Source organism: Thermobia domestica, chromosome 2, assembly GCF_964235325.1.
Source record: "Thermobia domestica chromosome 2, izTheDome1.hap1.1, whole genome shotgun sequence".
Taxonomy (NCBI): Eukaryota; Metazoa; Arthropoda; class Insecta; order Zygentoma; family Lepismatidae; genus Thermobia; species Thermobia domestica.
Window position 1 is genome coordinate 128506476 of NC_137455.1, and position 24970 is coordinate 128531445.

Genomic DNA, 24970 nt, shown 5'->3' on the forward strand with positions numbered 1-24970 from the left:
TGAGTGACATTCATTAAAGACACTTTAGCTGTAATTCCACAAGAAGCAGACCAACACACACACACACACTCAGTTGATGCACGCTTCTACATATTTACGTACATAGACGAACAAACATCTCACCCCCTGCGCGTTTTCAGTAAACACTGCAAGGGAGGCCGGATGACGTCATCTAAGCGAAGAGACGAGAACCAGTTGTCATCTTCGTTGATAGAGTAATGTTTTGAAGGGATGTGTCGCAGGGGCGTGTTCGTTCATATATATTTTTTCACTCTTCTTTTGGTTTGGTTCAGTCTGTCAGAATTTTTGCTCGTGTTTTGGAAGATGGCAACCCTTGTTTTCTCTCTCCACGAGGAATTGCTCTGGCAATAGTATTGATCCACACCCACCCTCATCGAGTGACGTCACGCGTGTGTTCCAAGCCCTCAACGGTTAGGCTTTGGTAGTGCTCGGATGAGTTCGGTAGAGAACGGAGCGATGCAAGCGACAAAACACAGTGTTGGTGTTATCACTTTAATTATGTGGTTATTAACACAAGTTCACCTTCTCTTTTGATGGTAATTATTTGATTGGAGGAAATGTAAATTGGTAACTTTGGTCTTAGCACTGCTCACTTCAAATTTATCTCCTAAAGAAAATACGATCCCAGAAATCATTAACAAAAATTAAAACATGGTTCCTTCCTATTATTCTTATTTTCCTTAATAATGGAGAGGATTACAAAACTTCAATTAAAAAAAAAAAAAAAAAAGAGAGAGAGGAATTACTTCAGGGAGACCCCGAGGGAAATTTTCCACCGGAACCAAATCCTCTCCGGGTGAATATAACCTTTTAAGAAAGAATACTTACAGGAAAAAACTTCCATTCTCCTTCTGCAGGGTGGTATTTGCCTCTCCTTTCCTTCTGGGTGAAAATGTCTGAATTCACTGTCAGTAAGTTGTGTATGTAATTTATTTAACTAGCATTTGTTAGTAGGAGTTATTATTCATTAGTGTTAACCTTTGGACCATGCAGTCCCAAGCTGCATGATGTAAGTATCGTAGTAGATCAGCACCTTATTCAATTTTTTTTTCCTTACTCTTTATCAATTTACGAATTATTGGATCGTCACTTATTTGATGTTCTCATTTCTTCATTAACAAATAAACTCAGGTTTGGAACAAATTAAAATATACATTCTTTAACACTTCAAACTTTAGGCTTTAGGTCAAGTCTTTAAACTTTTACGTCTGAGATATGACACACTCAGGGACAGAGTGTATTAAGGAAATATTCTTACCATGTATAAAGTACCCTGCTATGTGGTGGAATAATGGAGAACCTCGCCAACTATTAGAATACAATGCTTTAATATTAGCTTCGTGCGATTGAAGTGTTCACTTTGGCATCTGGCGAGGAAAACTTACCTCAGCAACACAACACAGCGATGGACTAAGGTCGCGCGTCTAGCTTCAAAATTCTGTACACGTCCAGCAAATAGGCTGGGGTACCCAGTTAGGAGGCAGTGTGTTGTTAAATGAAGTCGTATGAAAAGGCACTATGGAGAGTGCACAATTGCGAGTGATTTTTCTTTACAATTTCAAACTAGGGTGCTCTGCATAGCAATCCGAAAGAAATGAATAATAAAATAAAAATAACAGTGCATTCGGGCACGAATTGCGAATGAATGCAGCATTCGCCATTGGTTCGTAAAATTTTGTTCCAGTGATACAACATTGCAAAATGTGCCCAGAGACAACAACCAATATCATGTTGGTAGGCAACAAGCACGTGACAGGACTCATTTTTGTAATTTTTCGCACTTCTAATATATATCAGTACCGAAGAAACGCTTTTTAAGGTAGGGCTTGCAGGTGTTTTTAATGTGCAAAATTGTATGCTTTCTTACTTATTTTTGCGTTGCGAAGCGAAGAAGACTGAATCATCATGTGTGAAAATGTAGTTCCGTGTATTTTTTTCTTGTTTTGTCGTATGTTGTTTTAAGAAGTCTTTTTTAAAATTAATAATATCTAATTTCACCCTACTTCCCTAAATGTATAAAACCAAAACAGTTTAGTGAGTCTTATTTGAATCGTTCTTGCAGCTGTCAGGTGATTTTGGATTCACCTTGTAGGGTCTAATACTCAGAAAACACTCAAAACTCACCGTGAAAAGTTGGCTGTAACTAGAGTTCCTCCCGCCTACTCGTTGTTAATCATTCTTCTGTTAACAAACTTGTTTGTCTTCACATAACGTAATCATGCTTCGTTTCAAATACTGGCATATGCTGACATGAGGAGAGTATAGCTGGATGTGACCTTCTCGTCTCTCGGGTCCGCAAACTGCTTTTGAAGCTTCCATTACTACATGTATGATCCTCTCAACGGCTTGAGTATAGTACGGAAATGACGTAATGTTATATTTGGTCTTGACTGCGTTCTTGATGTTTTCCTTAAGCTAGTCCGTCTGTATCGACTTAGTCATCGGTAATTCCGTTATCTGGGTGGAAATCCGATCGATCGTGTCGCAGTAATCAACTGATGTCAAGTTGATTTCGGGAACAGTGAACTCCCTTAGGTCTCTTCTTTTCTGTTGTCGGCATTTGTTGGTAGGTCTCCATCCCAATGTCCTAATGTCGCTGCTTTTATCCGTTATCATGGATGAATGGAGGTTTTCAGGATGAAAGGTCCATTAACATATACGGATGAGTGGGAAACTTGTGTTAAATCTTCTGGAGGAAATTGGGTCAGTTCAATGATTTTCCATAAGTGTCAAGTTATGTCACAGCACATTAGGTGTAACTATTTTCGAAACACATGTGGACGTAGTCTCCAACTACGTACTAAGCCAGCTAACGTAACGCTTCTTCAAGGATAGTTCGGGAAAATACTGCTATCTTGATGAGGTTATTTACCAATGAGATTTATAATTAGTCAGAGGTTTTCTGTGATAGATCCAGCGAGCATGTGCCATTAGACAGCTCCACAAATGTCTAGTATATATTGTTGGTCGGTGCTCAAATCATATAAATTAGTCATTGTTTCGACCCATTAAACTTCAATCGGTTGAGAAGAACCCATTGGTTATTCTTCACAGGCAGTCAATATTTTTCCATTTGGACCGGTCTTTGGCCTGGCAGATGCGCCATCGAGGTGTTTAACTAGGTGGCGGAGGGGAAGTTTGTTCATATGAAGAAGACACAAAATTCTCTGCAACTCCTTTCGTAACCTTTTCCCTACACATGCCATTACTCCATTAAATCTATTTGTATTTACATTAGTTCCATCACATCCCAATGCGTGTAGTTGTGAAGTATCTGTCCCACTTTGTTTTAGAAACTAGAGCAGGGTTTCTCAACCTGGGGCTTGCGACCCGTAGGGGTCTTGAGAGGGTTTCATGGGGTCGCAAAGATAAGCGGAAGATGAATGAACTGACCAAATTTGGTTTTAGTCCATTCGCTTTTAGGGAAGTTACTGTATCCACTATATACGGGAAATGGATTCTACTATTATAGAAATAGATGGATATCGTGAGATCTCCGAAATAGGTATAGCCTAATAAAAATCCTACACAAGTATATTACAAACCAGAAATTATAAGGTGGACAGTGGCAAGAGGATGCGATAAAAAAAAAAATGAGGGTCATGATAGGAATTAGGTTGAGAACCACTGAACTAGAGAATCGCTTTTGCTATTTTGTCTCCATGCCTTGAAAGTGGAATATGTCCGAGATATTTTGACCCGGTTCTTTCGTTGACATCTAGTGCTTTTCTTGTATTTGTCCTGTGTAGAGTTTGTTTCCAACGTCCTCCCTTCCGTCCATCGAAATAAAGGCCGCAAATTCCATATTTCGTACCACTGTCTTTCATCAAATCACACGCTAGTTTTTTTCTTCTTCGACAAATTTTTGATTTACCTAATATATAAACGGCGTCTTCCCAGGTGACAACACCGGCATCCTGAAGAGGTGCAGTCGCTATCATAGCCGCTGATCTATCTGAGATTCCTGTACGGAAAAGCAGCAGATACGCGAGGTAGACCCTTTCTATTTCAACTGTGCTCCTTCTGGCGCTGCTGTCAATGTGTGATTTCCCGTACCTCCCTCGAAAGAGGAGGGACAAGTTGCTGCGGCTGACGGGCGGAAGCGTTGCCACTATGAATTATTTCACGGACTTAGCTATGCTCTGTCTTGTAAGCCACTCTAAATAGCCTACAATCTTCACTCGTCAAGACCGAGCGAATGAATGACAAATTGGCAACACAGATGAGGTCATTCACTTTTCTTCCCTAAGCAAAGGGAAGGTTTCATCCGCCAGAGGGTGGCGAGGGGTGGGGCCGAAGTATAGTTTGCATATTTTCCGAGGGCACAGGTGAAATAGACATGCTCTAGTGACGGGCGAACTTACGAAGAACTCTTCTTTTTGAGTGTCCAGGTCCAGCTTCGAATTCGGATCCAGTAGTACTACTTGGTTCATTCTCTTTTGCTGTAACTCACGCATGGTTGACAAAGTTGGGTCTAACACGCATTCTTGAAAATTCTCAAACGCGGTGAAAATCAGGAAAGAGATGGCAAATAAATTTACTTCAGAAAAATTCGCTAATCATAAAACGATTCGTGTTTGTCATTATAACTTTTCGTTAGAATATTGAATTCCCTATGCTTAACCAAAAAGAAAGTTGAAAATGTGGCTCATGACATGCATGTTGCCTACCTTCGACCGCAGAAGACTTTGACCTCCTTGGGGCAGGGTAAGGAGTTGGCCAAAAAAAATCTGTAATTTGCATGCAAACTACTCTGACTGAAAGGCAGCTACTCTGGAACTTGCTCAAATGATAGTCGAAAAGAAAAAATGGCTACCTTATTATTCATGTGCTTCCCAAGTCGTATCAGCTTAGTGTCATGATCAGCCAGTGCCTCAAGTCTTATTACACTGGCATTCATTGATTTCGGAGGGGGCATAATTTTTATAATGGCCCGGGGCGAAAAGTATGTTAAATTTGGCACTGTACGTGTGTAGAACGTATATGTTCTAGTTGTTAAAAATTACACTAGACAAAAAGTAAAAGTAAATAGTTAAAAGTTATACATAGATTATCACATCAAAACTCATCTTAGTGGGCTTTAAGTTGAATGTAAACATATCTCCAATCAGAGCTGATCAGTTTACAATCGTGATTACATCAATCTTCAAGATAGATTGTTCTGTGCTTCTTTAGGTTTTACAGTATTAGGTCTTACTAGTACCAACCGATTACATTCTTAATAAAGTATTTATAAATTTCAGGAATGAGAGTGTTATTTGAATACGAATTTTAATACCTCGAACGAAAATAATAATATAAAAATGTTAAAGTTGGAAAATATAGATTCTGGAATATTATCTTCATAGTTAAAAGATTATATGAAATATAAATTTCCTTGTTGTAGGCCGATATGCAAGAAATGATTTGATTTAAACCATTTTATTTGCTTTACAATCTATCGTTAGGAAGATATTTACCTTCGAGCATCAGAATTAAACTTTGTAGGCAGTAACCACACGATTATACCAGTATTAATATTGATCCTATTACATTTAATCTAGCCAGTTATAATATGCTTTGATATTGGTAATATATATAATAAGAGATTACAGTTAATTTACCTATGGAATTTCTAACATAAGGTCAGCTGCTTGATATTTATACAATAATGGACTCCATGGATACTAAATTGCCGCTAATTATCAAAGTGATAAATGTTAACCTCATAGAAGGTATTAACTATGTAGGTTTTGCATATATATATATATATATATATATATTAATGTGCTACTTATAGCCACGCCCTATCAAGATTAAACTGATACAGGTGTTAATACTAATCAAGGTTCTTCATGATAGCAAGACGACAATGAAAGCAAGACGACAAGGTTCTTCATTATGGTGTTAGTGAGATGCAGCTTAAAATTACGATTATCTCTTAAATTTCAATTTTCATTTAAACTATAATGCTGTCCAAAAATAGGGTGATCATAAAATTTTCAACTGAAAACGAGACATGTTCCGGCTTTTTAAATATCATGAGAAATAGGTCAGTGCGTAAAATAGTTTCTGTTTACCTTAGCAACACCTAATACATTTATATTGTAATATAACATATGTGAGCTATAAAATATATACAACATTTAACTTATAGTAGAGAATGATATTGTCTGCATTTGCTTATTTGCCCAAGCTCGAATCTTGTTATTACATTGGGTGAGAAGTTAACTGTTGAACGGAAGAATTCCAGAAATGTTTCTTAGAAGAATCAACTTTTTGAGAATAATAACTTTATTCTTCACTAATCTTTCATGAATTCACTGCAGTTCTCCGTGAAGTTTACTAGTATCAGTAACATGGATTTCATTGTTGCAACATGTAAGGAAATTTTTTCACTTGTCCATATCTTATTCATGATTCAAAAAACATGCTCGACAGGAGTGGATGTACCAGGCAGGCACAACACCATTCCTACTACTGCTTTTAATAGTATATCAAAGTTTGTATTTTTCCCTTCTAATTTACCAAAAACTTGTACAAGGAGTAAAATACAGGGTTTGTTATTTATTCTTTCACTTGCATAAAACGGAACAAATACTACTTTTTTCCATCTACTGACGGGCTGCCTGGACACCACCCTAAAACGGAACTGTCTCGGTCAAAATAGGACGTATGGTCGCCCTATCCAAAGATGAAGCATGCATTTATCAACCGATGGATCACATCGAACTGAACAAAATGGCGTTCTTCAGGGCAACTTCTTATGTGTAGTTTTGATAAAATCAGAAAACAAAATATGGCGTTAGAAAGTATGTTGTTTGTTGCCAGTCTGGTTGACTTGGCAATTTTTATCCTGCTGAATACATTATTTATGTATTTACTTTTATTTTTGTACTCTACATGAGGAATATACGCAGATAGTTATTTGATTTCTCCCTAACTGTGACACATATACTGTACTAATTGTAACTAAGACTTGTTTATGTTTGATATTGTCATCTATTAATTGAGAGAAGAGAAACAAAGCATAATTTAGTGCTTTTAATATTCTAAGAAAAACATTTGTCAACGTAAGTTTAACAGAGTTTGGGTGTTCATGTTCCAGGAATAGCACGTGGGTGACAATAACAAACAGTCGTTCCTGGGTTTACAAGGAATTGTAATGCGATAAATTTTAATGAATGTCTTGAAATATTCCGCCTGTTAAGTTCATTTGAAAAAAGTCGTAATAAATTAAAATAATTGTCCGTATGGGAGCTGGGACGTTACTGAGTCATTGAGGTTTATGTATCAAAGACGTATTGTGAAATACATTAAACGAATGTATTTGAAAACACGTACTTACTAGTTTTTACGAGGCGACGTTCTTTATGTAGACTGGATATCATAGAAAGTAATATTTCCCAAATAATCACCACTTGACAAAATATTGTTTATATTTTTAATGAAAAAAACTTTGAATTCTACGTCCCACGAATGTGCCAGCTAGGCTAAAGGAGACGGTGATGATGGAAAATGAATAATATGGTGAAATGAAGAAAGTGGGAGGAAACGGGAGAACCTCGAGAAAACACACACAGTATTTGTCCACCACAAAGTTCACTTGGCGCGAGGCGGAATCAAACCAGGGGCTTCATGCACCAGAATTGAACGCTCTACCACTGAGCCACCGCGGCCTTATATTTAGTGAAATCCCTATAAATAAAAATGAAAGTGATCGCTCGCTGGAAAACAGACGAATTGTTTCAAATAAACTTTTGAGTGTTATAATTAGTACCTACCTCGAAATATTTTTATGTGACTTTGATCAAAATGCATATCTTAAAAGGAGAACAAAGGAATGGGGTCGAAACGAAGAAATTGGGTCGAACAGAGATTTTGTCATGTTACTTTCATTAAAATGTGTGTCGCAAGGGGAAAGAAGGGGCGTTTGAAAAGTGTGCCAGAAGTAGAGTATTTTACGAGAACCCTCATGTTACAAAGATGAAACTTGGTATATAGACTCGTTATTAAAAGTCTGGATGTTTGGTTAAATGTTTGAAATAAAAAGATTATTATATTTTAAAAGGTAATCCAGTAGCATAACATTGTTGGGTATTTTAAGTAAATTTCCATCTCCTCTTTCTTTGATCATTTAAAGTATGATGGTATTCTGAGGGTAACCATCTACGAGTATACCATTCAACCAAAATGATTGCATACCATTGATAAGATATATACATAAGGTGGATAAAAGTGTTGCATGTGGTGCCACAAACAATAAAGAAATGTCAGTAAAGATGAATCTTTTAGAGATTCTTTTAGAAGCTGTGGCTTACAGAAAGTATTATTTTTTCTAAACGTTAAAAAATAAATATTCTGGAACTGTTTCCTATATTTATGTTGCTTCGGTAACAAACAGAAAACAACACACTTGCTGTGCAAGGTGATTTTCTAGTAACCGATGGTGGGAAACCCCAGCCACTAATTATATACGACGATATTTCCAAAAGTTTTCGACCTCACAGTGAAAAATCGCGCCGCTGGTAATAAGCCATTCATAGCATATACAGTGACTAGCAGAATTATTCGGACAGATCCAATGAAATACATATAACGGGCTATGGCTCCGAAATGAAAATATATTTTGTACACAACAATACATAAGAAAAAGAAGCTATATACGCATACCTAAAAAACACAATCAAGCGTGTAGTTGCTGTCAACAGAATGGATATAATTAATCGCGATGAAAATCATACCCAAATTTTCCCCAGCAAAATTATTCGGACACTACGACATTTGTGAAATAATGTCAGCAGTATGAGACGTGGCGCTAGTGCTGAGGGCTGTGTTAAGTACTGTAGTCGTTATCGTGGCAGTTAGATACAACAATTCGTTGTCAACACGAAGAATGAGTCAAAGAGGAAAGAACACGACATTTGAAAAGCGGCAATTAGCAATTTTTCATTATGAAAAAGACAAAAGCTGCAGAAAAATTGCAGAAATGTCGCAAATGAAAAAAGTACAGTATGTGATATTATCAAGGGATACAAGGTTGAGGATAGAGTTGATTTCCTCCCTAACACGGGACGTCCAAAGACATTTACGGAGAGACGGGAATCCGCAATAGTCCGAAAAAGAAAGGATCAACGAATCAAGGATCAATGAAAGGATCAGCAAAAACGAATCAATCAGCTTCAAACGTCGCTGCCGAGGTTGGAGAATAAATGGAGATCGACGTGAGTCCCGATACAATTAGAAGAGTCCTGAGAAGAACTAGTTTTCATGGCCGCGTAGCATGCAGAAAGCCTCATATCAACAAAACAAAAAGGAAGAAAAACTAATTTTGCGAAATAATACCAGTATATGGGTGCCAACTGGTGGAACTACGTGATTTTTCTGATGAAAGTAAGTTCAATATCTTCTGTTCTGATGGGAAGGTAATGGGGTGGAGAAGAAACAATACCGAGCTGGAGAAACAAAATTTGCAGCCGTCAGTAAAATACAAAGGAGGGAGCGTAATGGTATAGGGCTGCATGTCAACGTCTGGAGTAGATGAGTTGGTGTTCCTTGAACAATACTTCTACCTGCAAATTCTCAAAGATAATTTAAAGAAGAAGGCAGAAAAATGTGGATATTAGATACATTCAAATTCTATTCGAAACACAGCTCATATTGTAAATCTGTGGTTACTATACAATTGCCCAAAGACATTCCATCCCCCTCTCCAGTCTTCAGATATAAACCCCATTGACAATTTGTGGGATAAACTAGAGAAACAAGTTCGAAATGTGTTATAAACTAGAGAAACAAGTTAGAAATGTGTTATACACTAGACAAGCAAGTTCGAAATGTGTGATAAACTAGAGAAACAAGTTCGAAAAATATGCATAACCTCGAAGGCGCATCCGAAGGACGTGCTTCGTCAAGAATGGGCCAAGATTATTGTTACATACACTCGCAAACTTGTGAATGGTATGCCAAATAGACTACACGCAGTTCTTAAGCAGAAAGGACTGCCTACTAGATATTGAGTTTTATATTTTTGCTCGATAAGTGTCATATCTGGTCAGGTGTCCGAATAATTTTGCAACACCCGAATTCGTATTGTGTTTGTTTTGATCTCGCTACTTTACATTGTTTGTTAAGTTATTTTATTTTCGAAGTGTAAAATTGTTTATGTTTGTTGGATGTCAGAGAAAATGATAGCATATTATTTGCACTTGCTTTTTCTTTGAAATAAATCCCATCTTTTGTTCAAACACTATAGTGTCCGAATAATTCTGCTAGTCACTGTAGAGTCATCTATGGAAGAAGGTCAAGAAATAATGCATCATTTTAAATGTCTGGCTCCTTCAGTCGTTGGAAACAGTCATTTGAATCTGTCGCTCTGCTTTGAGTTCGCATACTGCATGATAATCCTCCAGCCTACGTAGCTGTTGTCGCCAAACCTACAGTGAAAGACTGTAGCTTCGAAGAGATTCAGCATCCATTCTATACAGGGGCGTCATTTAGGGGGGGCAGGAGGGGGCAATTGCCCCCCCCCAAGAGTTTGAGGAATACATATACTTTAATAGATTGTCTACTAATATACTAGTACAAAACGTGAAAGTCTTATGTCGGTGGTGCTTTTGCCCCCCCCCCCCAGCGAAGTCTGAAATGACGCCCCTGATTCTATAGCGCAAACTTAGCACTCAATTATGGTTCTTTTCTCATTTTTGTGTGTATTTTATGACATACCAGTGATATATCACGTGACGTATTCCATGTGAGTGGTTTTGTGTGTATTTTACTGATACATGGGGCAAGTGGTTGTGTTCCGAATTCGTTCTGGGTTGGGGCATTGCCTAGGAGACTAACTCATATAGGGTTCGAATCTCACTTTAAGCGTTGGTTCCGTAACATATAACCTCCCTACTAGAGAGGATATTAAAGAACTCCAATAAATCAACGGGCCGCGATGGCTGAGTGGTAGAGCGTTTACCTCTGGTGCATGGGGTTCTTTGTTCGATCCCAGTTCCCGCTAAGTGAAGTCTGTGGTGGACAGACATCGTGTGCGTGGGATTTTGCGGGTTCTCCGGTTTCCTCCCACTTTCTTTATTCCACCATTTCATTTATTTCTCATCATCACCGTCTCCTTTAGCCTAACCGGCATCGTCTCCTTTAGCCGTGGAACGTAAAACTTAAAGATTTTATTTCATTTTTTCTAATAAACCAACCAATCATTGCATATATACCTATGCGTATATATATACGGTATATATATATATATATATATATATATATATATATATATATATATATATATATTCGTTTAACAAGGCATTGTCACTAATGCTTAACATCATAGGTAAAGAAAAACAAGTCTTACTGTGAATTTCAAAAGCGAAAAGCAAATGGGTAGGGGAAGAGGAGAACATTCATTTATCCTATATTTACATTGACGGAAATTGATGCAGATGTTAGTTACCTGTAATCATTGTGTTGTCATACAGTAAATTCTCAGAGATATCGCTTGAGGTTTTGTTTGAACTACGCATTGTGCCGTTTTTTTTGTAATCATCAAAGCGCTTCAGTTTACTTTTGATAACAATGTCGTCACCACTTTTTGTACTTTGTATTCTCATTCTATTCTATTGTATTCATTTATTTGCTTATTCTTTTTAGTATTTAGTTGTATTTTTATCTTGTTTCGTTAACAGTAACTTTTTCGAGGGCTCTTGTAATACTTTTTTTTTTTTTTTTGTAACTTCATATAAAATATTAAATAATAATACAAATTGAAAAACATATGAGTTGGTGGCTCAAATAGAAATAATACAGTGATAATAAGCAAATGGAAAGTTGCCTTTTGAAACGATACCAACTGTCTGATTGGTGAAAGGATATTTTTCATTGTACTATGTGGTAGAATTTGTTTTTTTTTGGGGGGGGTAGGAGGGTGTGGAAGGAGATGCGAAGTGGGATAAAGGTATTTATTCTTTTATCAATCAATATTTGTGTATAAGCTACCTGTATTTGTTGTCACTATATATATATATATATATATATATATATATATATATATATATATATGTGTGTGTGTGTGTGTGTGTGTGTGTGTGTGTGTATGTGTGTATGTGTGTATGTATATGTGTGTTATTTTACTGAAAACAAGAAAAAGAAATTTAAAGAACTTGGTAGAATATTCTAAATGGATAGCCATCATTTTAATTTTTTCCGTTTCATGCTTTGATAAATTATATCTCCTGTCCTTATCTCATGTTTCTTTTTCATTCTTTAATTTTCGTAGCAGTTCTTTGTCATTATTTGGATGACCAAGATTACTGTTATTTTCAGATTATACACTTTTCTTATGGCTAAATTTATAATATGATTAGAAATTTACAGGATTTAATTTTCTATGACTACTGGGTAATATATAGGCTACGTGGTGTTTCAGGGATTCATTGTTACTATCCAATTCCCTTAAATAATCTTAAAATAACTGTTGGAAAGTCATTTCATCACCTTTCAAATAGATGTCTCAGATCTGTATAATAAGTACAGGGTGAGCAGTAAGCAACATAAGGTCAGAAATGGTTAACAACCTGTAGCTTTGAAACCGTTGAGAATAGAATCCAAGTTCATATAAACTTTTTTTTTTTTGCTTACAATCACCCATACTACTATTTCTCAAAGTATTGCCCTTTCCTCTAAAACACCCTATACATACATTTCAGTGTAAAAATAATAGTTTTGTAAACTTTCTGACAAAAATAAATAAGGGGAAGGCATCTTGTCCCCCTTGAGAATTTGTACGTTTCTCGAATAATATACTGTTGTCAGTACATTATATTATTGTTATCCACATTAACATGTCACTTGAGTGAAATGTGTTCTTTGCGTGTGGAATGAGTTTTTTTTTTTTATTTTCTTATTTTCTTTTATGTATAAAGTTTTTGAAGCAATGCGTTGCAAAAGTCTCAGCACGATAATAAAAAACAGAAAAGGAAAGTAAGAAGGACAAAGTAGTGTCAAAAACATTGCAAGGATACTTTGCGACGAAAAGGATGCAAATAGCTCTTTGGGAGGCACAAACAACAAGAGGTAGAAGGGAAGAGAAAGAGAAAACACGAGGAACAGCGAACGAAAGAAGAAATGTGTTTTATTTATCCGAGGAGAAAGAAAAGAGAGAATCGCACTGCACAGGTCGTTCGTTGGTTCCTTGGGCACACTGCACACCTCCGTTGGGAGACATGGCCTTTCTGGATGCTGTGTATATTGCAATGAATTCCTACTCAGGGCAATTTGTTCCACGTTCTTTGGCCAGCTTTTCTTTCTTTCTATTTTTTTTCAAGAACGAGGACAGATGAGAAAACGGCGTGGCGTTGTTGGATGTAAAGTAAGAAATTGTGAAAAAAATGAAGAAAAGAAAGTATATAGGAGAAGAGGAAAAAATGATAGAGGAAGCAGAAATAGAACCGGTATAGCAAAGCTATATAACACAAATCACTGCAACAACCAATTCTCAGAAGGTCGCATCTGTATGGTACCAGATAACTAGAAGAAGAATCAATTTCTTTTTCAGCTCCTATCGTGTCGTCTGTGTGTGTGTATACATACGGATAGCTTTAGTCTTCCCTCTTCTATTTCACTTTAATACACACATACACACACACACACACACACACACACATATATATATATATATATATATATATATATATATATATATATATATATATATATATATATATAGAGAGAGAGAGAGAGAGAGAGAGAGAGAGAGAGAGAGGGAGAGGGGGAGGAGAAATCGACGTATGCGTTATTGAGAAAATGGAATATGATTTCCATAAATATATATCTCATATAATTTCACTTCTCTTACACTATTTTTTCACATTGGAAGATATGACACAGTTCCTGTTTTACAATAACTGTGAGTAAATTTGCATTAAATGCTTCTTGGTGCTTTTGTGTATATACTACGATATAGAAAGGCAACACCTTCAGTAGTAAAGTAGGATTGAATATAGTAAAAGTAAAGAAGATTAAAGATTGAAGAAAGTGTGTAAGTTTGTAAGATAAAATAAACTCCAGTTTTCTATATATATATATACGTTTAAAATGATAAGAAGGTAAAGTTTGAAGACTGAATCTTTTAAGTCTAGAAAATGCTATTTAAACTTCAATTTTTCAAAGAGAAGAGAGATGAAAGCTAAAAATTTCTACAGGAAGAAGTAAATCCATTGAGTATAGTTCAGTTTTAGAGGCTGTTGCAAACATGAAATCTACCAGTATTCTAAAGGCAAGTAAGAACAAACTTCCTAATTTTTATATGCTTCAATTTTCTATGGTGTAAACATGAAGTTACGTGCAGTATTGAGGTTCATATATTTGAAGTATGTTTCAATTTTGAAGCTTTCAAACATGAAGAAAGCCTTGAATTTCAACTCAAAAAAGAGAAGTATAAGTCTAATCAAGACATGTATTTGTTTCGTGTCAGGATTAGAAAATGAAAATTAATATTGGTTATGCTAAACTGTCATCATAATAGAACTTCGTATCTTTTCTTGCTACAACACTCTGCTTTATAAAATGAAACAGTAGAAGAGGTATAAATTTTAAAAAAAAGTACCTTTGTACTATTAAAGATTTTTTTAAAATATATTTTTTTTCTAGATAAGTACATAAGTGTGGACCTGTAACATTTTTTACTGTGATGTACAAGAAAATGTGATTACAATAAATCTATCTAATACAACAGTTTTTACATTTGTGTTCACCTTAAACTATAAGAAATTGTCGTTGAGGAAAAGGATTAAAACAGTAAATTTTTTCGATACAGTGACATGCCAGGAGTATAACATTATTGCTTCAGTTTCTTACTATACCCTGAATTATACTTGATTAAGTTAGTTCATATGTTTAAGCTGGAGTTCTTCCAACAAAGAAAAAAATCCAAATGTACTAATAATACTTGTATAAAGTTTCTATATTGTGAGGGTAAAATATAACTATAAACATGTATATTTTCGTTTCTGTCGTATATGTATATATCTTAATGTACCTAAAGCATTAGTGATATTCGTGCAGCCTTTGTACTTTGACAGAACCAAATCCAGTGTTTCCCCTATTCTGTCACTTCCAGAAAGCCTGTTATCCAAATTAAAAAGAGAGAGACATTGAGTATATATATATATATATATATATATATATATATATATATATATATATATATATATATATATATATATATATATATATATATATATGTGTGTGTGTGTGTGTGTGTAAAAGAAAGGAACACATATAGAGAAAATCTTGGAAGTTGCTTCTGCTAATAATAGTCTTCCTATGAGATGAGTAGAGGCAGAAAGATATAGGTAGGAGAAGGTGAAGTGTTAAAAAAGACTACATTCATATAAATAAAGTCTTCATCTTTTTTTTTTATTTTTTTAACGTCTGTACATCTCAACCCTTACTTCACAAGATGAAAATTCGATTACATTCAAAAACCTACGAGTATCTATTCCGAAGCTTTGAATTCCTGTTCCGATTAGAATCACCTAAACTAAAGTTTTTTATTGAAAAATAATCCTCTTTAAATAACATGGGTATTTTTTCTTCTCCCGCCAGATCCCTTAGAAATTAAAAGTATTGACTTCGCAATTTATATTAATTTCGCTATTTTTTTTTTTTTTTTTTTTGTGGGTTAGTCCAGTGAGGTTACAAACATGCCGACTTTAATCATTGAAGTCTTATCGGAAGTGCCTAATAATTGTGAAGCGTATAAAGTATCCTATTTAAATACACACGCGGAAGATTTTTCAGTTTCTCATAAAACCCCACTAGAATTCTTTTTTTTTTTTTAAATGGTTATGTACTTAGATAACGCTATGTAAAACCTACAAGCGTATCGAATTTCAAGATTTTACTCCAATTCCAATTACTTAAAACAGGAGATTTTATGTTCAAGAAAAAACCCATTTAAGTAATATGGAATTTTTTCATCCCACTTTTTTACCACTTGAAACTATATACTTTTGACACGTTTCCTGTTGGTTTCTCTCCATTCCAAATTTCAGCTTTCTATGTCAACCAGAAGTAACCGTTAATTTGTTAGTGAATCAGTCAGTTCATATACGAGGGCTTGATAAAAAGCAGTGAAAACATTGTTATAATTCGTACCTCGCTTTAAGCACAGAAGAACACCTGTTACATTCCTTCAATGGAATTGTCTTACATCTCTTATCACTTTCTGTTGTACACGTGGAAGGTATCGTACACTGTCAGCACGTCTACCTTTGTTCATGTCCCACAGGAACTGCTATATAGTACGGATGATAATTTCTCTTGCATCGTAGTGCTTCTCGCGAAATGATTTCTTCATTTTGGCGAAAAAGTCGTCACAAACTCCCTGAAAACATTGTTGTGCACTGTGCCACTCCAGTTTTGATCCACGCACATTGTTTGTCTTTCCCAAACATATTGTTATGGCCACTCTACTCTAATTTACGGCACTTCTGCTTATTGACTGGATAACACATTCGTTACAACTAGCCATACTTCATCGCCTCACATTCCTTTTTAGTGCTTAGACAGTATTTTCACGTGATTAGTGTTGCCATTTATTTTTACCCAACCTATGTGTTATTGATATCTGCCTAACGGTAATTAGATATCCTTTCAAAAAAAAAAAAAAAAATGAAATAATATATAATTACCGTCACAGCAGAGTTCTTATCTAATCATGAAAGCACTGAATACGAGTCTGGACTATATTATTTGTAAAACTAGATTTCGATTTGAGAAGAAAAATCCGAAAATTACACGTAATTTCACAGAATAGTTTATTTGACATAGTTGTTTTCTCTTAGTTTTTGTGCTACTACTGATAGATTGTTAAAAGTATGGTATTAATTAATTTATTACTGCAGAGGTAGAATGTTTTCTGTAGTACATGGTCCTAGGGTCGCAAACTCGATTCCAAGCTAGGTTTTCTCACGTACTTATGGGTTCCTATTATTTCATTAGCACGTATAAATGTTTACCATCGTGTTTTTTAATCTAAAATTATGAAATATGGAGTGTTGAACTACTGAAAGTTCCATTTTGTTTTCTCTGTGGTATTAATCACGCTAGTTTCAGCCTTTTCCTTGATGCTTTGCATGTGGAAGTGTTTCTTTTTTAGCGTAATATATATGACTATTGCTAAGGTTGATACGACCGTCTGAAACTACACACATGGATCTTGAGCTTTTTGTCTGAAGATAAAATGAAATAAAAGGATGGAGAAAGTATGTATGAATTCTCCGTACACAGAAGAAGAAAATATAAACTTCCCGTATGTAAAAGGTTACGAAGCATAAGAGTCAAGCGTAAAATTTTTTATTTGTTCTTGAGTTAGCAGTATGTGTTATACACAAGAGATTTTTGCCTAACAAAGAATGGATGCTTAGAGGAAGAAAAGAAAGCAGATAGAAGAGGAAACCTTTTATGGTTGGATAATTTTGCCCTTTCCTTATTTATATAAAACTACCTGAGTGGATATATATATATATATAATGTGTACACCATATGTATATGGCTTTGTGTGTTTACTCTTCTGTCGTAGATATAAAGTTGACACAATGGAGTCTCCTTACACATGCTTTCTTCCCGACCATTCCACTACACGACAGATCTTTTTCTCGACATTCCAACAACAGCATCTCGAAAATCTTGTCTGTACGAAGAAAAGCTGAAGTTAGTGTTTAATATTTTCATTTTTTTAAAAGTCATGCATAAAGTATGAATACGAAGACAGTACCGTATATATATATATATATATATATATATATATATATATATATATATATATATATATATATATATATATATATATATATATATATATATATATATATATATATATATAACAAAAGAAAAAAAATTATCAGATATTCATGTTAACCATCAACTAATACATATGTCATCTGAAAATTTTGAAGTCCAGACACTGTATATAGTATAAGGAATGAAACTTGCAGTTTCATGTTTTTGCAGAAGTAGGGAAAAAAAAAAAACCTCTCAACACAAAAACTCAATGCGACTGTTACTGATACAGTATTTACTCAGTATATATATATTTCAAACTTTTTTATGTTTACTAAAAAAAAGCGTAATGCATAGTCAGATACCTCAGCATGAACCAACATGACCGTACATGCTCTTTCACTTATTATAGGTAAAGAAGGGGAACAGATCACAAATAAAACAAAAAAAGTTTCATGTGTGTGTTGGGCATTCACTTCATATTCATGCTAATGATGTATATTGTTCATTGGATGCCCTCGCCTCCCTTTCTCTTTGTGTCGCTTTGCCTTTGTGGCGATATCAACGCACTCGGAATTATTTCAATTTCCATATTGTGTCCCACCTCACGCCTCGACAATGATAGGTTAGAAAGTATCTTTTCCCTAACCACCCTGACCGCCGTTTTCTATCTCGATCTGTCTCTGTAAAATTGCCCAGTCATAGTTTTATCAACAAACAGTGTTGCCATCTTTACAATATATTCACGTACTTAACAGTAAACTTAGTAGACTTATGTGCGTACATTAGTTCCACATCCACATACAGGGCCTTATGCAGAGTCATTTTGACGTATGATTAGCGTCATACTAAAGGCCTGACTACTGCAGGAAACATGTTAGTCGAACTGTTTAGTGTGGGGCTAATCACGCGTCAGAACAACTCTGAATAAGGCGTACAGTATCTTACTGATACAGGACTTATGCTAATGTTTGCTTATTATCGGTAGCGAATATAGTAAGCGGGTTCCGGTGTTGCCACATTGTAGACACGCTTTTAAATATATGAGAGCTTATTTAAATTTATGTAGTGCTAAACCGGAGTCTATTGCGTTGGAAAAGTGCAAATGTGCGCAGAAAAAAAATATTTAGTTTCAAGTATATTTTTAAATGTTTAGTATAATGATGAAAGCTAAATTAACTACATTTAGGCGTGGACCAGAAAATACAAGGGGATGCTTCATTATATTACAACCATGGCTGGTAATTTAACCATCGACCAATGAAAGTGGATAATCAAAAAATATTGGAAGACAGAGAGTGGTGAAAAGATTCGATGGAAATGGGCTACAGAATTTGATACACCTCCACCAAGTAGACGAACAATGTACAGCTTTCTCAATAAATTTGATGAAACTGCCTCCATCTGTAATGTGTCAAAGAGTGGTCAACCACTCAGTGAAACCAGGACAAAGAAAAGTTAGTTGCGTAGACATTTATTCAAAGTTAAAAAAAAAAAAAAACTTATTTTGAGTTGGACATTTCCCTTAGATCTTTGGGATATCTGATGCTACGTTTAGGTTTGAAAATGTATCGGCCAAAATTACTTCATGGACTATTAGAGGATGATCCAGATCTCCGATTACAATTCTGCGAGGTAATGTTGAATGCAGAAAGACACAGTAATTGCATCATTCAAAAAGTGTGTTGGTCAGAAGAAGTGAATTTTAAACTTCCAGGCGCTGTTAATATTCATAACGGTGTCTATTACCCAACAAAAAAATCTCATGTAACAGTTGAACAACATTGAATGAACCTGGGATTACAGTTGGGCGAATCTTTCATGTAAAGGGGTCATTGGGCCTATCTTTTTTTATTTTTAATGAAACTGTTACCACAACCTGTATCTTAACATGCTTCAAGACAGTGTTATTTCACAATTACAGTGAGAACATAATAATGACAACTTCTGTTTACAGCAAGATGGAGCTCCTCCCCACTATGCTGTAGCAGTGCTCAAGTTTCTTGACAACAAATTACTCAGTCGTTGGATAGATGGACAAGGGCCAGTTGAATAGCCACCACGATCACGAAACCTCATCTCAGTGGATTTTTTTTTGGGGGGGGGGCGATGTTGTCAAAGCAGGGTTGGCAAAACCCATGGTTTTTATTGAAAAAAACAAAAAACCAGTTTTTTTGGTTTAAACCTAATTTTTTGTTTAAATAATTTGCTCTATGTATTTATATCACATATGGACAGAAATAAGCTTGTTTTGCCTTAGTGTTAGTATGCAACAACCAGGTTATGCTGGAAGGGGTCACATAAGCTTAAAGCGGAATCCAAACCGCTTCTCGGCTTACATCCAAGAGAAATTGTCCTCCATTTGAACTCGAAACCGGGACTAATTGGCCACAAATGCGATACGTCTGCCGATTCATTCACGAAGAACTCCTGATAAAAATATGTTGACTGATCTTTACATATTTGTTAATATCATCGTCAAGAGTCATTAGTACAGAAGGACAAAAAGATAAAAAATTGCACAAGTGGATCCATTATACAGAATTACATATGGACAATTTCAAAGTACTACAGAGTACAGAAGAATTAATTTAGTCCAAGTCAGTTCACTACGACTTTTATTAGTCCAAAGAAATATAACGACTTACTTTGCATACCAGTAAGAAAAGTGAATAAAGATACGAATTATTTTAGTCCACTTTGGCTCTGACACATTTATGCAATAAATAGTTACCAAAGATTCTTGTTATTTCAATAATTGCCTCTCGTAGGGTTTGTATGACCCCCTCGCCAAAAAAGTACGGCATTTCGATGTATTTTATCAATACTAAACATTAAAACGAAACAATGTTTAGAATTTTCCTTTGGTTGCATAACAACAATAACTATTAAAAAAATCACAAAAGAAACATCCATAAAGTTACATAAAAAAGTTGCTTTTATAATATAATCTCTTTGAGTAAAGAATGGGGAATTTAGGTCTGAATATAGTACGAATAGTATATGGGAGTGAAACATGATAACCCACAAATGTGTGTTCATTAAGGTTTTACGAATAGTTACACTTTTACGCACATTTTTCGTTTTTTGGTTTAAACCAGTTTTTTTTTTAAAACCAGCTGGTTTAAACCACCTTGGTTTAAACCAGCCAACCCTGTGTCAAAGGTAAATTATTTTTGAGGAAACTACACACTCTTGGCGACATGACTAGTTTCATAAGAGAAGCGTACCAAGAAATTAATAAAAATAGAAATTGTTTCAAAGTATTCTTGAGTGTGGAAATCAGATTGCAGGAATGTGTGAATGTTTAAGGCTGATCCTAATTGTGATCTCATAATTTTTTGGTTTTTATAATAATGAACTCATTATGTGATTCATAACTGCTAATTCAGAAAACAAGAATTCTTACAGTGGCCCCGCGTAGCGTAGTCGCTAACGCTCTCGCCTTCGGTGCGAGCGGTCCCGGGTTCGATTCCCGGTGGGGGCACTCGGTCGAAAAAGTGTAAAACGCTTTTTCAGGCCAGCCACCCTGAATGAGGTTTTCCTGGGTTTTCCTCATTCACACCAGGCAAATGCCGGGGTGGTACCTAACTTATAGGTCCCAGGCCGCTTCCTTCCTTCCCCAATCCTTTCTTCCTTCCCTTTCCCCGGACTGTGTGCTCGCCGAGGGACGTCATCCCTCAAAACGTGAAGGGCTAAATGGCCTTAGATGCCGAAAGCCCAGAAATCTAAATCCTAACCTAAGAATTCTTACAACTGTATATCCGGTTTTGCACTCCCTGTATACTATCTCAAACTACTACTACTACTTCTTTTTTTATTTTTTAATTTTCTATTTATTTATTTACTTATTTATTTATTTATTTTGTACTTTTTGAGCTACTTTTGTACTTTTCATTACTACTACTTTAAAGTAGTACAGTAAAACCTGTCTTTAGCGGAATCGAGCGGGACTCACAAAACATTCCGTTGAAGTCAGGTTTCCGCTTAATGGAGGTAGACCTTTCGTAGAAAAAAAGTATATGTTTATAACTGAAAAAAAATGTATTACTGTACGTACTTTGTTCAATTACAGTACTTCTTTCTTCTACGAGTTAATACACACACACACACACACACACACAAAGAAAAAAAACTTTAAATGAACAAAGTATGCTATGCGCACGTTTTCTTTTTTTTTTTTTCATTTGTCAAGCAGGGTTTTCTGTATACATTGCTGCTTGGCTCCTTGATTTTCGGCACTTATTTTAGCCTGAGAAACTACACGGAGTAAATGAGAGTCATTTTTCCGTGAGACAAATTTTCCAGAAAGATTTAACAAAATAATGAAGAGTTTAACGCAGACAGTGTAATGTTTGTTTGCGCTTCACAGGCTGTGTAAAAGTTTTCTAAACGCTGTAATTCGGAACTCATAATTTTCCGTTAAAGGTTTATTTTGTTTTGCGTTGCCCGCATAACACAGTATCCTCTTTTACACTTTTTTTTTTTTTTTGCTCCAAACTTCATGGGACCGTAAAATATTTCCGTTTAATAAAGGATCCGTTGAAAGCAGGTTTTACTGTACTAATAAAAATTCCCTTAATTTTATATTGGTATTAATGGAAGAAAATACATAGTTTATTTTAATAATTGAAGGCTATCAAAGAATAAATAGGGTAATAAGTTTCATTAAATGTCAGATCTGGGTAAGATAATGCAAGACGCTTGCTTATGTAATTTACCAAATCTTGAGATTTTTAACTATTCTATGCGATACGAAATTCAGTTGAATTTTATTTTATTTATTTATTGTAGCTAATGTTCAGTTAAACAGGACCATAAAGAGATACCTCGAGGTGCTTTGTGAATTAGACAAAAAGAATGAATCACACCTCCTCGTAATCGGATTACAGTGCATTCCCCACTACCCTTTCTACGAACTTATGACAGATATAAGCCTAAATGACACATTAGTCTATAAAATATACTTTCAGGAGAAAGGGAAAAAAACTTAATCACAAACAGGATGTTAGCAGTTCGTTTCTCTTCAGCGTATAAGCAATTCAAAAGTGGTCTGCGGACAGCAGTTTGAGAAAAGCTGGATTAAACTATAATCATTCATATTCAATATAGTAATTAATTGTGTCTGCTTATATACAGCACAGCTGCTGCATTTTAGGCGCAACACTTTTTGAAAGATTTTTAAGGAAGAACAGAGATCGCTGGTTTACTGTCTCATTTAAAGTATTTTATGGCCAGCTTTAAAGAGATGTGTTTCATTTGTTCTTATTGATAAGATGTCACAGTCTTGAAAAGTTATTCAAAAGCGTTGCTCTTATTAGGCATGTTGCCAGGACAACGCCCTTCTCAGCTTGTGAACTTAGTGACCATGTTTGGCCGAGAAACAATAGATGCCTCCGTTACATTTGGACTAAGCTATATGTTGACCTTTGGCAGATGTTCTTGACTGATTTACTCAACTGAATGAATCAAAAAAAGAAGAGACGGGGACTGATTATCATGTGGGCATCCATAAAACAGCTATGTGGTTGACAGCCAAACTCTCTAAAATAAAAAAAAAGCGCTGTCTTTGATTTGTTACAGTGCAATGTGTTTTATTGTTCACACATTTATTCATGACAATTGCTTATACGCTAAAGGAAAAATAAAATGCTACAATAGTGCTACATACTTACTTGTGATTGTTTTCTTCTTTCTTTTCAGAATGTATTTTCATATAGACAAATGTGTCACTTAGGCTTGGATCTGCCATAGTTCGAAGAAAGGGGTAGTGAGGAGTGCATGATTGATTAACAGGAGGCAGGAGGCATTATGCAAAATTCTTCTTGTCTAATCTTAATATTAACTATATATATAAAACTACATGAACTGACATAAATTAAAGTGGTACTTTCGGTTGACGTGGGAAGTTGAAATTTGGCATGATTGTAGCTTTCCTGGACTAACCGACAGGAAAATTGCCAAAAGTAAATATTTTTATTTTTTTATTTTTAGGGGGTCTAAAGGGGGGATAAAGAATTTCCCCATGTTATTTAAATGTCTTCTTTTTTAACCTATAATATCATGTTTTAGGCACTTGGGATTACTTGAAACACGTGGTTCGTGAAAGGCATAGATTATGATTTCTGAAGTGTCTGATCTTGGTGTTTCAGGGAACTCAGCAGCCACCTGGAGAAATCGAATTACACCACATTGTTCACATTTGGCGGGCGTTTCGATTGTATTCGATGTTTCCACTCTCGCTACTCCGCAATAGTTGAACGACAGAGTCGGTCTACCGGTGTTGTGGTTGGGCGACGTCCAATGAAAAATTTATTTTATTCCTGTTTCGTCATTTCGCGTCGTTCTCTTCAGGTAGCTTAACAAAGGTTGGAAAAAATACTCCTCGTATACTTAAGAGGGATCAGGAATGGATTCAGCTAGTATACCGTATATTAAGAGCTTTAATTTATCATGCTTCATAAACACTTTTCATTTAGTATGTCTAAGACTCTGTGAAGTGCTTTCTATTTTTAAAAAGCTGACACGACATTTTAATGTAAACAACGATACCTTAAGGCAGCTAATTGATGAAAGCTTCATATGCATTTTAAAATTATGTTAATAACTGATTTTTTAAGTAGCGTTTTCGATTATTATTATTATTATTATTATTATTATTATTATTATTATTATTATTATTATTATTATTATTATTATTATTATTATTATTATTATTATTATTATTATTATTATTATGGGAAATGGTAACTTGAATATGCCTATGAAGCGTCGTTCCATACGTATCTTCCATACATTAACGTATCTTCGCTTACGTTGAACTATTATGCCATTTTTTCCAAAGAACTTTCATACACCCAGGATATAATGAAAAGTGTATATGACCTATGCCAAATCGAAGCACTTAACCCATAGTAGCTGTATCCACTTCTGTTCCCTTCTAATGTTAATAGCATTATTTTAGAGAGGGCTATAGTTATAGTTTAGACTATTTTTGTTTGTTTCTTTTCTAAAATCGTACTTCTGTGAAGAGTCTCTAAATCCCGTCCCCTTACAATGTACTTACTTGCTTTCCTTAAATTTATTTATGCTATTATTAGCCATCATACGAATGGATTTTTTTTTTTTTTTAATTGAAAGGTATGATAAAGATCTTTTGTATATATACTTAAAACTATTTAAGTAA

At 35.1% G+C, this 24970-nt stretch overlaps 1 long non-coding RNA gene and 1 other non-coding gene across 3 annotated transcripts in view; both read left to right on the forward strand.

Moving 5' to 3' along the window:
• The window catches only part of LOC145679733 (uncharacterized), a 503930-nt gene that overhangs the window by 106339 nt on the left and 372621 nt on the right, over positions 1-24970 (forward strand). The gene's annotated exons all lie outside the window — the stretch shown is intronic.
• TRNAR-UCG (transfer RNA arginine (anticodon UCG)) lies at positions 21198-21271 on the forward strand. Its single transcript has one exon. It is a non-coding gene; the product is annotated as a tRNA-Arg (tRNA).